Here is a 20,375-nt window from a genome sequence, read left to right as displayed (position 1 = left end):
CTCCGAGCCCCGCCTCCCCCGTCTCACCCCGCCCCTCGGTGTGTTTTGCGTCGGCGCAGTAATTTTCCGTTTGATTTCGGAGGTAATGCATTTTTTACAAATCAAAGAGGAAGCAAGGCGACCCCCCCCCCCCCCTCCTCCATTCCTCACCTCCTCCTCCGCCCACCCCCAACCCTTCAGCTTCCCGCCCAGGGCCAGAGAGGAGATAAAGGAGCCTCCATCATTTCCTTGTTAGTTTTGATTTGGGCAGCGCAGGGCTTTCAAGTTCCCCCCCATCACCCCCAGAAACATTATAACTAGCAGCCCAGGGAATAGCGCTGCTCGTGCACGCTCGCGCCTACACACACTCACAGTTACACACACACACACACACACACACACACCGATTGGAAGTATACAGCGCGGTACAAACGCGCAGGTATTCAGGTAGCCGACACAAATAAAGACGTAGAGCCCATCGATAGTGACTGAATCAATACGGCCAGAGAGCACTTTGTTTTGCTAAAAAAGATGCCGGGGCGCTGATGAAAGAGCACAAAAGCAAGAGAGCGCTTTATTGGGGAGGGGGGTGGGGGGGGGGGGGCGCAGAGGACGCCGTACTCCAAACAAAAGGGGCCGTTCCCAACAACTGATGATGGATCACACGTTGACACCGCACTAAACACCCAACCGGGGGAACCTGCAGCAGCACCGTGGGCCAAAAGCGGCCCCGCAAGAGCGTTTCATGCGGCCCACCAACAAGAAAAACCACAGACGGACAGTTACAAAAAAGGGCTGCTGAATTGTACCCGGTTGGAAACTTTCCATGGGAATTTATGCAAATAAAGCAGGACTTTAGTTCTTTTTTATAGACGGTACCTGGTCTAGAAGTTCAGTGTTTTCAGTTTCAGTTCAGTGGAAAAAAATATCCAGCAAGTCGAGTCAAGTCATTACTTGGTTAAAGTCAAAAGTCTAAATCTTGTTCAGTCACAATAAGTGATCAAAAGTTTTTCACCCCCCCCCCCCCAAAAAAAAAATGAACACACGCAACACAAAAATTGATATTTAGACTTCAATGAAAGCTTAACTGAGCTTAACTGTCAAGTTAACCTAGCTAGCTTAGCTTCACAGCTCACACAGCTAGCTTACCCGCGTCTGACTGATGAAAGTAAACCTGGTAGATGTTGTAACTCTCATTTCCAAGTTTCAAACCTTGCAAGTTGACGTTGACTTTAAACGACGATCCTTGAACCAAAATGTTTTCATCTTTTGTGACATCTGCTCAGCCTCGGCCCTTTTCCGCGTACAGGCGGCCGTCATTGCTCGCACTACACAAAAAAAAGAACTTTTCTTTCAAAAACAAGAAGGTACACTACATTAAAAAAAGATTTTCAAATGTAAACAGAAAACAAAAGTCAAAATCAAATGGAATTTTTCATACGTTTTCGCCAAGCAAATTGCAAGTCATAAAATGAGCGACTTAAGTCTATTCGAGTCGAGGTATATGTTACATTTTCAGATGCGGATTCAAAATGAATTTGACCTCCCGCCAGAAGCAAATTGCTAACTAGGACGTCTGCTAGCCAAAAGATGAGCTACGCAGTATTTGCTCACAGAGTAGCGAGTGACTGGAGCGCAATATCGTACGGCCCGAGTACGCTGTATTTTTATAAAAAAAAAATTACGAGCTGTCTGCGTCCCACCCATAATGGCTCCCTCAACCACTTCAGAATTACTTTTGCAAGGCAACCAGAAAACATACGATTGTTGGAGGTCTGTTTACAAGCACTACTTTTTTTTCTTTAAGGCCCAAGAGAAATTGATTTTAACACCATCATATCAAAACTTTTCACTTAAAATAAATTGGCACTTGTCATTTTGAAGGCACTTTAAAACTTAAGTTTCACAAACAAACAAAGTCATCTCTGAATTATTGACATGAGATTTAATTGAAAAACACAATCTTATTTTTTTGTCAGATGCTGTGAAATTCAAGCATGCCAATTTTCGGAACGTACAATAATCTCTCAATGGAAAAAAAAAAAAAGATTGACGCCGTCTCTGTTTTTTTTTTAATGTTATTTGTGTTGCTTGACGTCATGTGTGTTCTTCTTCCTCCCAAACAGGTCTGACTGAAGTGGGTTTTAACAAGTGGGCCCGGTCCGGTGGAAGCGAGGTTAGTGGGCCAGTAGTTTGAAGTGACTGTATATCAATTGGGGCGGGGGGGGGGGTGGGGGGTGGGGGGGGGGCTACCAGTGAGGCAACATTGCGCGTCTCCAGTGCTGCGGAAAGAAGAAGGCAAAGAGTGACGGGTCACGATATAAAAAGATAGAGCGGCGCTTTCTCTTTGCAGCACATGAAACAAACTCAGTGCGTGCGTCTCATCTTTTTTTTGGGGGGGGGGGGGGGGGGGTGCCCCCTGAAAAAGGGCCGAGCGAGCCCTCCGCCCCGTCTTCTCTTTTCTTGCCTCTCGCTCCATCTTTCCCTCTCTCCTCTCCCTGGTTAGCTCTGACACACTGCTGCGCCTCGGGCTGCAACAACACAGGGACTGCGCGATGTGCGTTTGCCGGACCAGAAGTGGAGACCAGGAGGAGGAAGAGGAGGAGGAGGAAGAGGAGGAGGAGGAAGAGGAAGAGGAAGAGGAACCTGTCCTTCCACCAACATTGGGATGGGGATATATCTTTTTTTGAATTTGGACCTATTATTTGTCAATAAAACTGTTACTTGGCCGAGAGTTGGACATCTTTAGCTTTCTAAAAAAAAGTTACATTTCGGAGTCAGATTAAACAAACATTATCTGTTAGGAATCACAAATAATAATTTTCCCAAAACCTTTTAATCAGCCTGTTACGACGGCGTATTAGGGCCATGTATAATTATTTTATTTTTTTTAGGGCAGGGGCAATATTCTGAGAAAAAAAAAGTGGGAAAATTTTTCAAGTCCCCCCCCCCCCCCGGAATATTCCCCCCCCCCCCGGAATATTTTCCCCGCCCTCTAAAAAATAAATATTTGTACGTGGCCCTTATACGCCGTCGTAGCCTGTTGTGGTGGTTTACTAACAACAATTTTGATGAGTCGATGTTTAACCGCCAAGTTCACAATAATGCAGGTCCAAATGATACATTTTGAAGTTTAAAATATTTAAAGAACAGAAACTAGTGTCACCAACCAACAGGAAAAGTCTCCCTCTCCAAGCACTTCCAAATATGGGCAAGCTTTCGCCAAGGCTCTTTTAGCCTCGAGTGTGGCCCGGCAGCAAACACCAAGAAAAACAAGTGCAGTGTGAAAAGGCCTTAAACTCTGATGTTGTATGTGTTGGTGTTCAATTTACCTCAGGGGCAAAGGGGCGGTGTCCCCGGGCTTCCACCTGAGGAGGAGGGATTTAAAAAAAAAAAAGATAATTGGTAGAAGAGGCATCAAATAAACACTTAAGGGGAGAGTGTGAAATTGATTTTTCTCCATAATAAAAAAGCTTTTTCTGGGGACGACCAGTACTTTTAGCTGTGGATGGTTACAGCTAACTTTAACTCATGAAGCTATAGCATGTTTTTTTTTGTAGCATATTAAATGCAAAATGTTACATTATTGTTATCAATGACATACAATACTAAGGTGAAGGTGTGTATGTGTGTGATACTGAATAGGTTTTTTTTTTTTCCATAAGACATTTTTGTTAGGAACTACATTTAGCATTAGATAGTTACAGCTAGCTTGGACACGGAGGTTAAAATAAAGATTATATTTTTGATGATAAATGGTATAGGTGACATAAAATAAATGTCTAAGGTGAGGTCATCATGAGGGAATTAGTTTTTCTCTATAATAAGACACTTTTAAAAAGCATTTTTTTGGGGGGACTACTTTTCGCTGTAAATGGTTGTTACAGCTTTGATTGAAGATTGTGTTAGCTTATAGCACAATTTAGCATATTTTCATGATCATTGCTCATTCGAATGGTGTGTCTGCTAATGAGGAAGAAATGTGTTTATTTTCCAGACTTGTTCCTAGACGGACACAAGTTTGGACGAGCAGGATGTATTAGTATTACATATGGTATGGAATGGAAGGGGGGTAACAAAATAAATAAATAAGGAAAAAGACTGGGGTAGTAAGAAGATGAAGAAGAAAGTATCAATCGATAGGGTTAAATTATTCATCGTCATTAATTATCGATCGCTCTCCGTTGCCGGGGCTCGTCCGCCTCGCGCCGGAGTTGAAAGGCGGGAAAGCGGGCTTTATTAAAACCGGCTCGGGCCTCATTGTTTCATGTCCCGCGGCTAAAAAAAAAAAAAAAGGGAAAAAAAGAGAAGAAGAAAAAAACAGCACTGGAGTTTAGTTTGGCCGAGCTATCACTATCACGGCGTGCTCGTGCTTGGGGGGGCTGACGCGCGCGTGCACGGTGACGGCAGCGGCGGCGGAAGCGGCGGCGGCGGCGGCGTCTCGCTCGGATCGATGAGGGATCAATGGCTCGCGCGGACTAATAGCCCGAGAGCGCCTTTGATCTCGCGGATGAGAGATCAAAAAACGTGCGCGGGAGCGAGGCGGCGAGCTGACCTTCGCGCGCGCACGCGTGCACACGCATGCGTACTCTTTTGGCGAACAGGGAAACAAACTGCTTGGCATTCTCTTAAGATGCGTTCAAGGAAAGTGGGAACTCTGATGTTTCAACTTATTAAAATAAACACATTGTAAACATGTTTGAACACCCAGGAAAAAAATCTGAAACCCCCCCCATCAAATAAGGTAAAAACTAGGGGTGGTAATCTTTGACTGTCTCACGATTCGATTTGATTTTTGGGTCAGCGATTTGATTCGGAATAAATTTTTAATTCAAAATGATTTGATGGGCAATGATTTCTGCTTCAACCTATAGATGTGTAAAGAATCGTCATTATTTACTCTAGATTGCAAGACAGAATGACAAATGGAGACATTAAAATAACCTTTTTTTTTTCTTTTTTTTACATTTGTAAAGTTTTGAATCGTAAAAAAAATGTGTTTATTCCTGGCTCATAGGACATGTTCGGTCTACCTCACTTCTAGCTCAAGGCTAACGCACAATGGAAAGCGCCATTGACTCGCTAACCGTTAGCGGCTAACGCTAATTAGCACGCTACTCACAGCACTTTTAGCACTCAAAAGAAGAGCTATTCATACAAAAACGCTTCAGGAATGTATTACGATGAATTGTAATCCGTAAGATGCTTCAGGTGGAGGCAATGCAGACACAACTGCTGGTGCAGGGTAACAAAAACAACAGTAAACACAAACTGACCTGTCGATGGCCTCAACCGACAGCATCACTCAACATCAGAGTGGCTAACACTTTCGCCAGCTAACAGCTAGCCAGCGCTACATTCTCATCCGCTGACCTCCGCGTCACTCGACACACACACACACACGTTCAGTGTTACAGACACTACAGTGTAGAACGTAAGGATGGCGCCCCCGGGTGGTAAACCAAAGTCATGAAATATTACTTACTGACTGATTTCTCTATTTATGTACCTTTAGTTATGTTGATTGCGGTTGTCCCGGATTGGTGCAAATGTTGATGACGTTATATTACGCCGAGCAGTAATCTCGTCGGCAGATGTCCCCCCCTTCCTGTCTGATTGACATCAACCTTTGGAAAGTGGCCTGATTCGGATCTGAGGATATCCCAAAACCTGCCGTGACCAATATCCCGGAACGCAAGGGAGAGAAAAGAAAGAAAGAAAGAAAGAAAGAAAAAAACATTGGAAAAGTGTCACTCCAACCAAATCCCGCTTTAAAATGCTTGTGTGTGTGTTTTTTTTGTCTTCTGACAAGGCGATGCCGCGGCAACAAGGGAACCATCTGTTGTTTCCTCGGAACAGATGAGTGTCCTGTGGGCTCAACTTCACGCCTGTAGAGAATTGCGTGTGTGCGTGCGTGCGTGCGTGCGTGCGTGAGAGCTTATTTTGAGGTCAATAAAAGGTAGTGTCACCCAAAAACAAAAACCTAACAAGAAGCTTTAACACCTTTTTTTTAAACAATGTTTATGAACTCATTCCCAGCAACAACAACAACAACAACTATAGTAATTCACTGGCTCTGTTCATCAAATCCATTTTCCCTGCAGGTTGTAAAAAGGGCACAATTTTGTTCAAACTACGCAGAAAAGAACAAGTCACGTCAGTTGGAACGCAAATTTCATGCCGCCGTCTGTACAAAACGTAAGATCGTCTTTAATTCTGCGCAACTCGATGATAAAATGCAGAAATTAGATTGCATGCTATTGTTTTGGTTAGCAACAGAGTTCAAACGGGCTCAGGGGTTAATTGTATGACCAATAGCATCGGGGAATGTAGCAATTGCACTAACTAGACGGTTTTTTTGGGACAGGAAGTTGTTCATTTGAGTGACATTTAAAAAAAAAAAATTGTTTTACGTACCTGACACATCTGGTGACAAATGCTGGTACGGCATTCGTTAGACAGACCTGAAGCTATGAGCTGAACAGATAATATTACACTTATTAGCTGGGTTTTTTTTTCCAATGGGAAAAGAGAGTTGTTTATTTGAACGAGGCATTTATTTATTACACTGATGACACATCCATCGATTAATGATGGTATGGAATCATTTGGAGGAAATTCAAGTTATGTGGTAATTAGCCACAATTTGTTTGTTTGTATAGATAATTATTTGAGGGAGTCAACAGTCAAATTCAAGTTATGAACCAAACTGAGATTATTTGTTACTCGCTGTTTTTCTCAGATGGGAAAAGAGCGTTGTTTATTTGAAGGAGGTGTTCTTTCTTTTTTTCTCTCTCTCAGTAAAGCAACTGTTATGGTGGCTTCAACTTGTGGACTGAATGGAGATTGTTGACAATTACATTGATTACACTTTTTATTTTGCTGGAAAAGAGAGGCATTTATTTGAGGTGGCATTTATTTATTTCAGTGTAAGAATAGCCTGGTGATAAATGAAGGTACTGAATTTTTTTGGAGAGTCTTCAGGTTATAAACTGATCAGTACAGATAAATATGATTACTAGCCATTTTTTCCCCGATGGCAAAGAAGAGGTGTTTATTTAAGGGAGGTGTTTTTTTTTTTTTTTTTTATGTGGATGACACATCCAGAAACTAATGGAGGTTCGGCCACTGTTAGAGGGAACGAGATACCATTTTTGGCCTACGTTGAGATCCAGAGTACTGTCACACACACACACACGTGCACAAGTTTTACTATCTTTGTGGGGCCATCTCATTGACATCATGCATTTCCTAGCCCCTCCCCCTAACCCCAACCATCCAAAATGATTGCCTACCTCCATTCCTTACCCTCCAGAACCCAATTCAAACCTAAGCTCTAAAACTAAGTCTTGACCCTCGAAAAGAGGTCTAAACTTGTGGGGCCCAGCAAAAGGGCCCCACGTGGACGGGTGGGCCCCACAAGTCCGCGAAATCCCGAAATGTTGGCCCCACTATGTGACAAAAACAAGCCCACGCACACACTCCGATGCGCTGGCGTGTGCCGTGGCCGAGTTACTCCCTCAATCGCTCTCACTTCCCGAATTAACCACTCAAGAAGTCACCAGTGACTCAATCAATAGCTCATACATAAAACCTGCTATAATCGCTCCCTGTGCTTGTCCGTCTCACCTTCCTCCTCCTGCGCCTCCTCCTGCGCCTCCTCCTGCGCCTCCTCCTGACACTCCTCTTCCCTGCTGCTGCCCTTTTTGACTGTCCCCTGTTTTTTTTTTTTGCCTCATTGGGTTATTTTCCCCAGAGTTGAATGTTTTTGACTTGAAAATCATTTTTGGTCATTTGCAACGAGCGGACATATTTGCGCTCAAGCTTCCACTGGCTTCATTTTTCTGTTTTCAATTTTTTTTTGCGCCTCATATTTCAAATCCAGATAAAGAAGATGGGATGGATTTTTGCTTTATAGTCGCGTTGTTTGCGACGCTTTCAAATCTACTTCCCCGTTCGCGTCTATCACGGCGGCAACGGGCAGTAAAGCGGCGACATTCGGGTCGATTGATCAGAGATGATAAGACTATTGATCCCACGTCGGGGACATTTACCAACAATTTCAACTGCAAACAATTGATACATCACCGGAGTGGCTCGTTAGTTGCTTAAGCGTCGACTGCGCGCGTGACGATTTATTTTCAACATCTCGAGTGATTTTTTTTTTTTAAGACGCGATAAACCTCACACACAAAAAATGGCGTGTGTGCTTACTCTTCTTTTAATATGTGGCGTACTCAAGATGACCAGTACAGAACACAACACAAGATGGCTGCCATACAGTAGCATTGCATAGTGGGTTGTCCTCCGACCTCCGACATCCGACACCCATCGACGAAAACGACAAAAAAAAATGGCGTCGTCCAATCAACAAGAATTATTTTCCGCCACATTGTTTTTGAGTTGAGTTGTTGATTAATTGTTGAAGGTTGTTGCCAACGACATTTTCTGAGCAGAATTCGGGAGGGGGAGAAAAATCCTTCTAAAAAAAAAAACTTCCCATCACAAGATAATTGCTGAAAAATAATCGTTTTGACACTTCTGATAATCACGATCAAAAGTGCGTAAAATGCTCAAATTCTGCTCGATTATCATAATTGTGTGGACTCCACTTTTAGTTTTCAAAGCATATCCATCCATCCATCCATTTTCTGTACCGCTTGTCCTCACAAGGGTCGCGGGGGTTGCTGGAGCCTATCCCAGCTGGCTTCGGGCAGTAGGCGGGGTACACCCTGAACTGGTTGCCAGCCAATCGCAGGGCAATGTTAACTTCCATCAATACTTATTTTTTTGCATGCTATATTAGCATTAAGCTAGCAAACCTTTATTATACGGTTTGGTTGAACTTTTTGAACTCACAATCGCACCTATGGACAATTTGGAGTGTCCAATTCACCTGCCATGCATGTTTTTGGAATGTGGGAGGAAACCGGAGTACCCGGAGAAAACCCACGCAAGCACGGGGGAGAACATGCAAACTCAAAGCATATCGAAAAGGAAAAAAAATCACTCGAAGCACCCAACACACCGCAGGATAATCCCTCATCATAACCTTTGAGAGACATCCGTTGCGGAAGAAAATGTTCAATCATCAACATTTGAGGGAAACTTATGATTTCCAACATCGACCAGGAAGGAAGAAAATTCACTCTTTCCACAAGACACACTGCAGGAAAATTGCACACGATCATCTTTGATAAATTGATATTCGGGCTTTCGCTGACTCTGATTGCAAAAGGAGGGAAAATATTTGAATTTGACTGATTCCCGTGACTTTTATCTGAGCAGATCGGGTTAGGGGTTCGGTCTTAACACACCCAAAAACGACAGGAAAATCACTCAGGATAATCGTTAGCCATTTCTGGTAATACAACAACGTACTCAACTTTGGCCTTATTATCGAAATGCGTGCGTTCCATTTGGCCTGAGACAGTTTTCCATGCCGATCAGATAGAAAAAAAAAAAAATCATCTCTCTGGCACACCGCAGGAAAATCGTCCAGGATCATCTTTCAGAGACATCCGACATTCTCTGCTACGTGCGTAGCATGAAGTTGTTTCCACTTCACGCGCAAACAAACTCTCCTTCTCTCCTCAACCTCTTCTTCCCTCTCCACAAAAAAACTCGTGCGAGTTTGCGAGGTCGCTCGACGCTACGCTAACGTTGCGCTATGCAAGTCCCGAGACTTCCCACGCTTTTTTTTTTTTCTCTCCACCGTCGCCATTGGTGAAATCCCTGACCCGGATTGCGTTCCCGCCTGACACATCCATAATCGCATGATCTCATGTTTAACTGGGAGACATCCATTGTTTTGCACGGGACTTTACGGAGAGCGTATTACCGCCGCAACACACACACACACACACCCCCACACCCCCACACACATATACACACACACACACATGTTGGGGAGGTGGAATAACACATAGAATTTTAAAAATGCTAAGGCCTCCTCTGGCTGCTTCTTCTTCTTCTTCTTCTTCTTCTCCGCCTGTCTCGGCAAACTCTTTGATTCATCCGTACAGTTTGATCTGCAAGAGAGCGAGTTTTGTAAACACATTTTTCGCGATCATATAGCCACGGGCAAGGGGAGCGCCGGGTGCCGAGGAGGAAGAAGAAGAAGAAGAGGAGGGAGGGAGGGAGGGAGGGAGGGAGGGAGCAGGGCGAGAGGGACGTTTAATGAGGGGGGGAGAGACAGACTGACAGAAAATGCAAGGATGCTCGCAACACGCACGCACGCACACACACACACACACACACACGCACACACGCACGCACACACACACACACACACACACACACACCGTACGTACAGTAGTGAAAGAAGTCCATCTTGGCATTTTGGGTCCACGCAAAGAGACACGTCCTCACCATAAAGGTGGGACGTCAAGGTTGGTGTCACACTGAGATAGGATGACGAGAAAACACGCACACGCACACACACGCACACACACACATATATATAACGACGCACACCCCTGCAGAGCTGAGATTGATAGTTTTGGCTCAAGCCAAGCATCACAAGCGGTTGACGAAATGTGAAGCAACGATGACAAAAAAAGTGTCAAGCTTTGCAGGGCGAAGTGGGGGTGAGGGAGGAAGAGGGGGGGGGGGGGGTGACATCGCATTTCCTGATGACGTCACCACAGATGCATGGGGGAGCATATTCGGAGACAAATAATGTGACACTCTCACTTTTTGGACTTATTGTTTTACCAAAAAGCGGCGGCGGACAAATTGTTAGCACATATTGGAATCCATATATACGATGTCATACGGTGTTAATAACCGGAAGTGTGATTGAGATTAAAACCATTGAATCAATATTGTATATTTCACAGGATAAGCAATTTGGGGGCTGATCACCGATCAGCCAGTAAAAAAAAAAAAAAAAAAGATCACACATTTCTTTCATTTCCATCCCTCGAGCAGATTGTTCTTCAAACTTTTGTTGGCTCTCCAAGTAGCACAAAAAAATAACAAACATTCAGATACACAAAAAGGGTTCGTCAAAAATGCAAAAATTGGTTTTGCCCTGCTGAAAAGTATATTGAATATTTTTGTTAAACACTGTAACATTACACACGTACACGCAGTTTGAGCGTCAAGAATGCGCTGAAATATAAGAAGATCAAAAACGTAAACAATGAAGTAAAAATGTTTGGCACAAAAAAAGTCGAAGTTTGTACTCAAATAAATATTTGAAAACGTCACTTGTAAATTAAATACAAACGTGTTGCACTTAAAAGTTGAATAAAAGATTAACTGAGGGGAAATGAATGTATAGATTTTAGATGCAGCACATACACGCACACACAAATAACCAAAATAAAAAGTAGATGATTTTAAAAGTAGATGACGTCATATTCAGCTGTACATCTCAACACAAGCACACACAAAGAAAAAATAAAAATAAAATAAAAGTGGAATCTCGTGCTTTCAAAAATATTTTAGGAAACAAATACAAAGCCGTTTGGATGACGTCACAATTACCACAAACATTACGTTTGGCTGATGCGGGCCCGCAGTGAGCTTCCGACATTTTTTCCCCCTTCCTCTTATGCACATTTGTTTGTTTTCCTAAAAGAACGTGCACGCAATTCCCAAACGACATTCGTTAAAAAAAAAATAAGAATCACTTTTCCTTTCATTTTTTCCTTCCTTGCATTTTTTTTTTTTTTTTTTACTTTAGCCAGCCGCTTTTAAGTGTGAAGATTTATAGCTGCGAGCGGGAAAGTCATTGCACGTGCGTGCGCGTGTGTGTGTGTGTGTGTGTGAGAGTGTTGCAGCGTTTCCTCTTCCTCTCCTCGCCTTCCTTCCTTTTTTTTTTTCTCCAGCCTTTCTCTCCTTTCTGCTGTCCTGGGAATTGTTGCGAGCGTCCACAAACACACTGCAAACACCCGCCGGCCCAGCGTCATCGATTTCTAATTAGACGGCGGGATAATCGTTGCGGAGAGATAAAAAAAAAAAAGAGAGAGAGAGAAAGAGAGAGAGAGAGAAGAGGGAGAGTGTGCGATGGCGCTAAATAAATATATAAACGAATTAGAGGGCGGATTAATTGAATTTTTTTTGTAGCAAACAAAGGTGAGGAAAGGCTATTTAAATAAAACAGTCAGGCCCAATATGGTATAATATATACATAAATTCCTATTTAAGGCATAATAGTTGTTTCTATAAAAACATGCATAGGCTATTTTTTTTTTTTTAGGTGGACCAAATGATAATTCACGCACTGAATATGTTTGCTGGTTATTAAACATGATTTAAAATAACACGCAAAAATTATTTATAGATGCATGAGTTGATGCTGTTAACCTTTTGAGATGTTTTTTTTCTCGCGGAATAATTTTCGAATCATTCGAAAATGACATTAGGCTCCATATTAATATGATGCAAAAATGAACTACGTCCGATGTTGGGTTCAGGGACAGTGTGGAATATTATCTTTCCCCGTAAAAGAAAAGTTACAAATGTCTTGAAATGTTGACTTGAAATGGATGGATGCGAACCTTTTCCACACCTTCCTCCCTTCTTCTTCTTCCTCTTGGTGCCGCGCGCATGCACGCCGCAAGTGTGACATGGCGGCGGGGTGTGTTCAGGCGAGCTCGTTTACTTTAATTAACGTTTCATCATCCTCGGAGCGGGAGCGCGCACCCAAAGGCAAGGTGCGCTGCACGCTTTCATGCTCTCCGTCCATTCATCATCATCATCGTCATCTTCTTCTTCTTCAGCTTCGTGCTCGGGGCTCAGCACTTCTCATCATCTTCTTCTTCTTCTATTTCTTCTTCTTCTTCGGCACTTGCTCAGTACACGTCGCCATCCAGCTCTCGCTTTAGTTAAAAAAAAAAAAAGCCTGGCTAAGTCCTTCTTTCTATTTAATAACTTGAAAAATTCTGATAAGACCTTTTTTTGGGGGGTTTTGTTTTGTGTGTTTTCTTTTTCTTGTGTCTTGTTTGACAGCACCGTTCTGGTTTGTGTGCTCAGTTTGAATTGGATGATTGAGTTTGCATTAAGAAAGAACGCAAAAAAAAAAAGTCCTTCCTTTTGCAATACAGTGCTTGCAAAATCTAATGGTCAGTGAACGCATCCTATCGCATCCTTACCCAGTTCATTAGGTACACTTGCCCCATTTTATCAGCAAGAAAAACTGACTGTCCCCCCCAAAAAAGAAAACAAGTTCAGTTATAGTGACCTCGCCATTTAGTACTTGTGTTAAACCTTTACTTATTATGTACTTCCTGTAATGCCCTCACATACGGGAAAGGAGAGCCACAGTTGCCGATGCACTTTTCAGCAATTTAACCCCTTTCAGACCCATACATGATTGCAGTGGACGTGACATATTTGCATGCCTAAAGCAATAAAACGCATAATTTGGACGATTCACTCATCTGCTCCCAAAAACATATTAAAACATTCCATTTAAAAAATGGCCATTGTCCTAAAAACGTATTTTATGTTTGTTTTTCATGCTAGAGCATACAGAAGGTTTTAATGCAGCCTCTGAACTGAAGAAAATGCTTGAAGCAATGATAGCTGTTACAAAAACGGCCAGCAGGTGGCAGCAGAGTATAAGAGGTCAACCAGGGCCATGTTGCAAAAAAAGCTATTTTTCTCAGATTTGTGAATAATGATGAAACTTAGCTATATTCTAATGCTAATTGCGACAAAACGGAAACAGATAGAAATATACATTTTTTCCTTGATGAAAGAAGAGACTCTAATCTTTCTTTCGGTAGGTTCCATGTTTTTTTTATAGCAATATAAAACAATATTCTGTGGGCCTTGCAAAATCAGGCAAAATCCAGTAAAACAGCCGGGAGCGAAGGGGGTTGCTTCAGTGAAAATGGCTGAAAGTGAATGAGTTAAGGTAGTGTGATGCCCTCACACCCGGGCAAGGAAAGCCACAGTCGCTGATGCAGATTGTTGAACGCGCAAATACAGATCAAGACAAATCTGCTGTATAAATAAAACGAGATGACCTTTGAAGCTGACCTTCGCTCCATACCAGAGCCACGAACGCCTGTAAAGGTAAACGGCGGGAAAACGGGGACAGTTGTGCCGTTTCCCAGCCGACACCCGCTAACCCCGTTTGACTTGCTCAAACAGATGTTAGGTGAAGCTGAGACAAGCGCGGTTGTAATGAAAACGTTGAATTCAGTTAAAGCCGTCCTCCGGTGTGGTCGCGCACAGGCGGGCACGCGAGCGCCGAGCATGGAAGCGCTTTTGAAAACACTTTCAGCGCTAACCGCATTTCAGGCCTGACGGGGTTAAGAGCTTGCTGAAATCCGAGCGGGCGCGCTGGGACCGCAGAGGTGAGAGCCCACATACAAATTGGGGAAGCGCCGTCATCGGGAACCTGAAAAGGGAACCTCTTATCTTTGATTGGCCCCCACTTGTCTAAGCACGGCATTCAGATGATTTGGGGAATAAGAATTCAGCAACTCGGGCTGCCATTGCGAACGTCACGTGACCCAATCCACAAAATAGGTGAGCCGTGATTGAATGGCCCCTGTGCTTCTTCTTCTTGGCCACTTGGGGGCAGTTTAAGACTGTCCGTACAGTATAGACATTTCAAGTCTTTACAGAGGATAAGGAATATATGATCATGAGTGTTGTTTTATTAAGATTTGGGTTTGGGTTGAGTTATCGTAGCTTTCATCAACCTTCTTGAAACTGATATAAATAAGGCCCGCAGAATATTGTGTTCTATCTAAAAGAAAGATTAGAGTCAGTTCTTTCATCAGGAAAAAAAAGTATATGTCTATCTGTTTCCGTATTGCAGCATTTAGCATTAGATTATAGTTAAGTTAAGTTTTGTCAGTATTCAGAAATATGTTTAAAACAATGGAGGAAAGAGCTTGTTGCAACATGGCCCCAGCTGGTCTCTTATACTCTGCTGCCACCTGCTGGACGTTTTTTGTAATAACTACCATTGCTTTAAGCAATATCTTCATGTCACAAGATGTATCAAAGCCTTCTGTATGCTCTAGTATAAAAAAAATAAAAAAAACATATAAATATGTCTTTGGGAGCATGGTAATATTTAAAATATAATACTGATACATTTTGGGGAGCAAATGAGTTAATCACAGGGACTGGTATACTGTAATATTGCATTGTACACTTGTAATATGTGAAAGTGTGTTTAATGATGCTTAAAAAAAACGAGTGCCATAAATTCTGTAAAACATGCCTAGGCAGCGTTTAAATAGGTTATTTCGATCATATTTTCCCACAGGCTGAAAATTGCCCGCCCTCCTTTGCTCTATTTGCTCATGTGTGTTTCATGTTGGCCTCTGTCAAGACTCTAATATCTCCCATCATGGATTTTTCCTTTCCAAACAACGAGCTCATATTGTACGACACGCCAAACAGCCCCAAAAATTCAATCTCCTCCCTCACGCACACACAAAAGCGCGTGTGTGTGTGTCAAATGCAATCTCCAATTCATACACCTGCCGCAACATGCGGCGCGTAATGCGGCCATGCAGTGAGTGTGCGATGACGGATGACTGAATTACAGCAATAATGACAAGTGACACTCGTGTTAGCGCTCCCGGAGCCGCCGCAGAAGGTGCGAATAAAAGAAGAGAGGGAGGGAGGGAGGGAGGAGGAGTGCGAGTGCGGAAGTCATGGAGATGGATTTGGGAAGGCCTGAGTCGATAAATTGCGTTTTTCGCGCCGGTGCGACTTTGCACGTTTCCACGACGACTGATGATGTCGTTGCTCGCAGTGGAGACCGACATCATGTCGGTGAGGGCAAACTCGTTGAGAGGGAAAACGCAGCGACATGTTTTGGAACGCGGGAGGAAGTCGGAAAAGCTGCGGAGAATCCACCCAACTCCTCACAGGAAGTCACCGCGTGACAACGAGGCACTCTACGCCAGCCCGAACCCCTCCTTGTTCTTCCAACTTTCGGTGCATAATGGGCGCACACTCATGGGCTGACAACGAGGCGCTCTAAACCAGCCCAGCTAGCCCAGAGCCCAGGTCCACGTTGGCTGTCAAGTAGGACTTCTATTGCTGCGTCAGTCTTCCTTTTTTAAATGCACGACACGCGCGTACTCACAGCCAACAACGAGGCACTCTAAAGTGGCCACGCCAGCAGACTATGGATTTTCAGGGCGTAGGCTTAACTTGCTAGCTAGCTAACTGAAACTCTCATCTTCTCCAAGTAACCGCTGTTGTGAAAGAAGGCACTTAAGTTCTAATGTAGATTAGGAGAGGCGACCCACGCCGGACCCCCAAGTTTGTCAACTGGGCACCATTTTAGTTCAATGATCTACAACGATTCACAGGGATTGCTGAGGGATAGAGGGACAAATAAGTCTGCGGAGTGCCAAATCTGTCTGAGTCCACCAAAATCGCGCAATATCACCTGCACCACAAGTTAGACCTGGGCAAGTCTAGAGTTGAGTCTATTTTTTGTCACCAAATTGCGAGATGCACCGGAATGCCCCGCAAGGCACAATGGGATCCCAAAAACGGCAGACTACATTTTCCCCGGCACAAAAATTATACTGTGGCTGTTTTAACTTTTAGATCAAGACCAAGACTTTTGGAGGTCGAGACCCAGTCAAGACCTCAAAGAAAAAAATCCTTAAACAAAATGACCAGCAACAAAAACAAATTCTAACAAACAAATTTGGTTATTTTGCTTCTGATCACAGTAGTACTGGCCTAGCCTCAATCGGCCTTGATCACAAATCCCGAGTCGGCCCTATCTGAGGCCGAGTAAAAATGCTTTTGGTTCTGAGACGAGACCCTAAAAAATAAATATTGATCTTTAGACCGATCTTGAGAACTACGAGACTATTTTCAGGCATGTTTTTAAAGAGCCTTTTGGTGTGGGGTTATTTGTGGAAGTTCGTGCGTCAAGTCTTCACCGCAGCCAAGTCGTCTTCGTCGCAGCTAAGTCATCGCTACACAGCCAAGTCGTCTTCGTCAGTCAAGTCAAGGCAAGTCAAGTCCTGTCACGTCACGCTCGTTCCAGTCATGGCAACCAGTCTACTCGCGTCCAGTCCAATCATGGCGACCAGTCCAGTCACGTCCCATCAAGTCATGGTTGTCTGCTCACCTTTCTCACTATGGTTAATAAAAGTACCACGCGTTGCACTTGATTCCGGTTTTCCGTGCATTTGGGTCCAGCATCCCTCATCCACTCACGTGGTTGACAAACTCCAAATTGCTCCACTGAAGAAGCTCCCCGGTCCGGCCTGATGCATTTTCCAGCTGCCCTGCGCAGCAAGTCCATGACATCACATGAGAGTCAGCCCTTCAAGCGCACTGCCACAAAAGTGCCAGCAGCACTCCATTGAACTTCCAGCTTGTTCCCTTTATGAATTTACATGAAAAGAAGAGAAGGGTCGTTTGTGAGCGTCGTAGACCAACCCCCCCCCCCCCCCCCCCCCCCCCTCTCCACCTTGACGGAGCCCGGCCTCTGCTCAGTGCCGCGCCAAATGAGGAAGAAGGGGGCCCAATCCTCGCCGGGTCCGCATGAATAAATCAGCCCCGCCACCCTGGTGATCCTTGCAGCGAGGCGAAGCGGACCAAAAGGTGCAAAACCCCGGTGGCTCTATTGAATATTCCTGGTTGGGGATGTCAACGGGAGCGAGATCTTGTCACGGATATTCGCAGGGAGTTGTGTGTGTGTGTGTGTGGGGGGGGGGGGGGGGGGGTCATATTAGCCGGCAGGAGTGCCAGTTCGTACGAGTCGGGAAGGACAGAAAAGGCAGGGACAAACGTTGCACGCCGACAGAAAGAAATACTGACAAAGGTAAGATATACACATAAGTCAGGATGCCGCACGCACTCTCGGTGGTTTATTGCGGCGCTCTGTGCAGGCGGAACAGTCTGACAGGCCAGTTCCTTCAAGTGAAAATATGGCCCCCCCCCCCAACATACCCGCCCGCCCGCGCCGCCTCGTCTTTTCCGTCCGCCTGATATCATTCTGTCACCTCGCCGCCGCGCTCTTTTTTCCATCATATCCCTTATTTCTTCCCTGGCCGTCTCCCGCCTTTTATTGGCGCTCTACATCGCACCTGTCATGTTCCCCTCGCTCCTTTCCATCCATCTTCTTGTCGCTCTCTTAATCCCCTCTCATTTGCCCCCCCCCCCCGGCCCACTCCATCCCTTCCTGTTCCGAGGGCCAGTCCATTTCCGCTCGCTTCCCTCGTTCATCCTGATTCATTCCTGTATCTCAACCAATCCCGCAGTTTCCACTACAATATTCTGTGACGTCACATTGAACTCCTTCCGCAAAAATGGACCAGGCTAATTTGCGAATAAGGGATGAGTCGTACACGAGAAACTCTAGCGATACAAAAATCAGGATCCACCAGCAACGGTGCCCCACAGCAGATGCGATGTGAAAATTGTCTTCACTTCAGTCAGCTGGCCAAAATTCTCCTCAAATAAAGATTTGCCATCATTTACATTGACGATCTTTAACCTTTCCGATGATCAATTCTGGCAGTTCCCCAAGCAGACCAGGAAGAAAAAGTGGCTCTTAACATCAGCCGCACCGTCGTCGGATGTTTGCTCAAGATCATTTGCGAACCATCCGGTAATCGGGTCTTTGCTGGCTTTGATTGCCAGGAAAGGAAAAAGTTCCATTTTTGCGGATTATATTGATCAACAGCAAAATGATGCCGATTTCAACAATGTCTTTACTTTTTTTTCCTAGCACATCAGATTTTTGAGATACATATGTTCATTATTTATTTTTCAGTTTGACTAAAAGCTTGTGCAATGCAGATTTTTACAATGGATTGTAATATTACCAAATATTTTGTGGTGCTTTTTAGGCCCTAGATTTGTGTAATGACCCAATTTTTTTGTTTGTTGTTGATATATTTAGTAAAAATGGGCGAGTACCGATACCGGGTATCGTATTGAGCCGATACCAGGCCACATTTCGTGGTATTGGTACTCGTGACGAATATCGATACTGGTATCGGCCCCCGCTCTTGTGGCCATTTCTCGGTCAGGAACTGTCGGAAAGACCGGTGGGTTCCGTCTCATTTGTTTCCTGTGTGTCTCCTGATGAGGTAACACGTGTTCATTTCATTACTTCCGGCAGCGCCATTTCGGCGTGCGTTACTGAGAATAAGCAAGTACTCTTACTGTGAGTAATATCAGCGATATCTGTGGTTCAACGTGTGTTATATATGTTTGTAGCGCATGTAACTTCGCAGTGTTTAATCGCCTCGTTTACTTTTGCCGCACGCTTAATTGCCTCTTTAACGTTGTTGAGCTGCGGTGCTAAAAATAGAAATGCCTCACAGATGCTAATTATAGCTCCTATACTTACTACATTATGTTTGTAATGAATGGAGAGCGTGAAACTGGAAACGGAAATACAGAGCGGCCTTCCAAATTAAAAGCATGGATTTCAAAACGAGATCTAATTAAACATCACACACTAAGCAGCTTGAGGAATTCTTACTCAATGACTATCGTTTTGAATTGAATTCTGAATTGAATTTAAGTTGTACAACCACATATTTTGATTTTGATTTCATTGGAGTGCACTATACAAAATGACTTGTCATATGCAAAATATAATTGCCATTAATTTCATTCAATTGTAAGGAAATTTGCGGCACGGTGGCTGACTGGTTAGCACGTCCGCCTCCCAGTGCAAAAGGTTGTGAGATCAAGTCCGGGCTTCGGCCTTCCTGGGTGGAGTTTGCATGTTCTCCCCGTGCTTGCGTGGCTTTTCTCCGGGTACTCCGGTTTCCTCCCACATTCCAAAAACATGCATGGCAGGTGAATTGGACACTCCAAATTGTCCATAGGTGCGATTGTGAGTATGGTTGTTCGTCTCTGTGTGCCCTGCGATTGGCTGGCAACCAGTTCAGGGTGTACCCCGCCTACTGCCCGAAGCCAGCTGGGATAGGCTCCAGCAACCCCCGCGACCCTTGTGAGGACAAGCGGTACAGAAAATGGATGGATGGATGTAAGGAAATTTACTGTATTTGGGATATAAATGTCATTTAAAAAAATTATCTTCATTGTTTTTTGTGTAGAAATTTTATGTATCATAAGTACCTAATGGCGAGTACTGAAGATTTGAGTATTGATATCGGTTCTCAAAAAAAAAGTGTCATCGAACATTCCTAATATTCAGCCACCAAAATCCCCCCCTTTTTGCATCTTCCTCCACTTTTTGTCTTCCGCACTGCTTCCCTGTATGACTCCGCCTTGAGGTTTTCGCAGTGGTCCCCTTCTTTTATTTGCCTTCCCTCCCTCTCTTATCCGCAGCCTGAGCACAGAGCCCCCCCCCCCCCCATGTGTCGGAATCAATTAGGGCTGAGAGCCGTCGCCGCCGCTCTTTCACGGAGGTAAATATTAAACTGCAGCAAGCAGGGAAAAGAGGGGGATGGACCGAG

The 20,375-nt window shown here is 44.2% G+C and overlaps 1 protein-coding gene across 4 annotated transcripts in view; it reads right to left on the bottom strand.

The window, feature by feature from the left end:
- Positions 1-20,375, bottom strand: part of erfl1 (Ets2 repressor factor like 1) — a 112,139-nt gene that overhangs the window by 15,834 nt on the left and 75,930 nt on the right. The window contains exon 1 of one of the 4 annotated variants that reach the window (XM_086078779.1): positions 5,256-5,273. The exons of the other annotated variants lie outside the window; for them this stretch is intronic. The gene's annotated coding sequence lies outside the window, so the exon portion shown is untranslated. Of the gene's footprint in view, positions 1-5,255; positions 5,274-20,375 lie in introns of those variants that run through there. 4 annotated transcript variants of the gene reach the window in all.

Source organism: Leptonotus elevatus, chromosome 6 (assembly GCF_054856555.1).
Source record: "Leptonotus elevatus isolate MCC_2025b chromosome 6, RoL_Lele_1.0, whole genome shotgun sequence".
In the NCBI taxonomy this organism is placed as follows: Eukaryota; Metazoa; Chordata; class Actinopteri; order Syngnathiformes; family Syngnathidae; genus Leptonotus; species Leptonotus elevatus.
The sequence above is the reverse complement of the archived record's forward strand: the minus strand, read 5'-3'. Positions and strand labels throughout refer to the sequence as shown.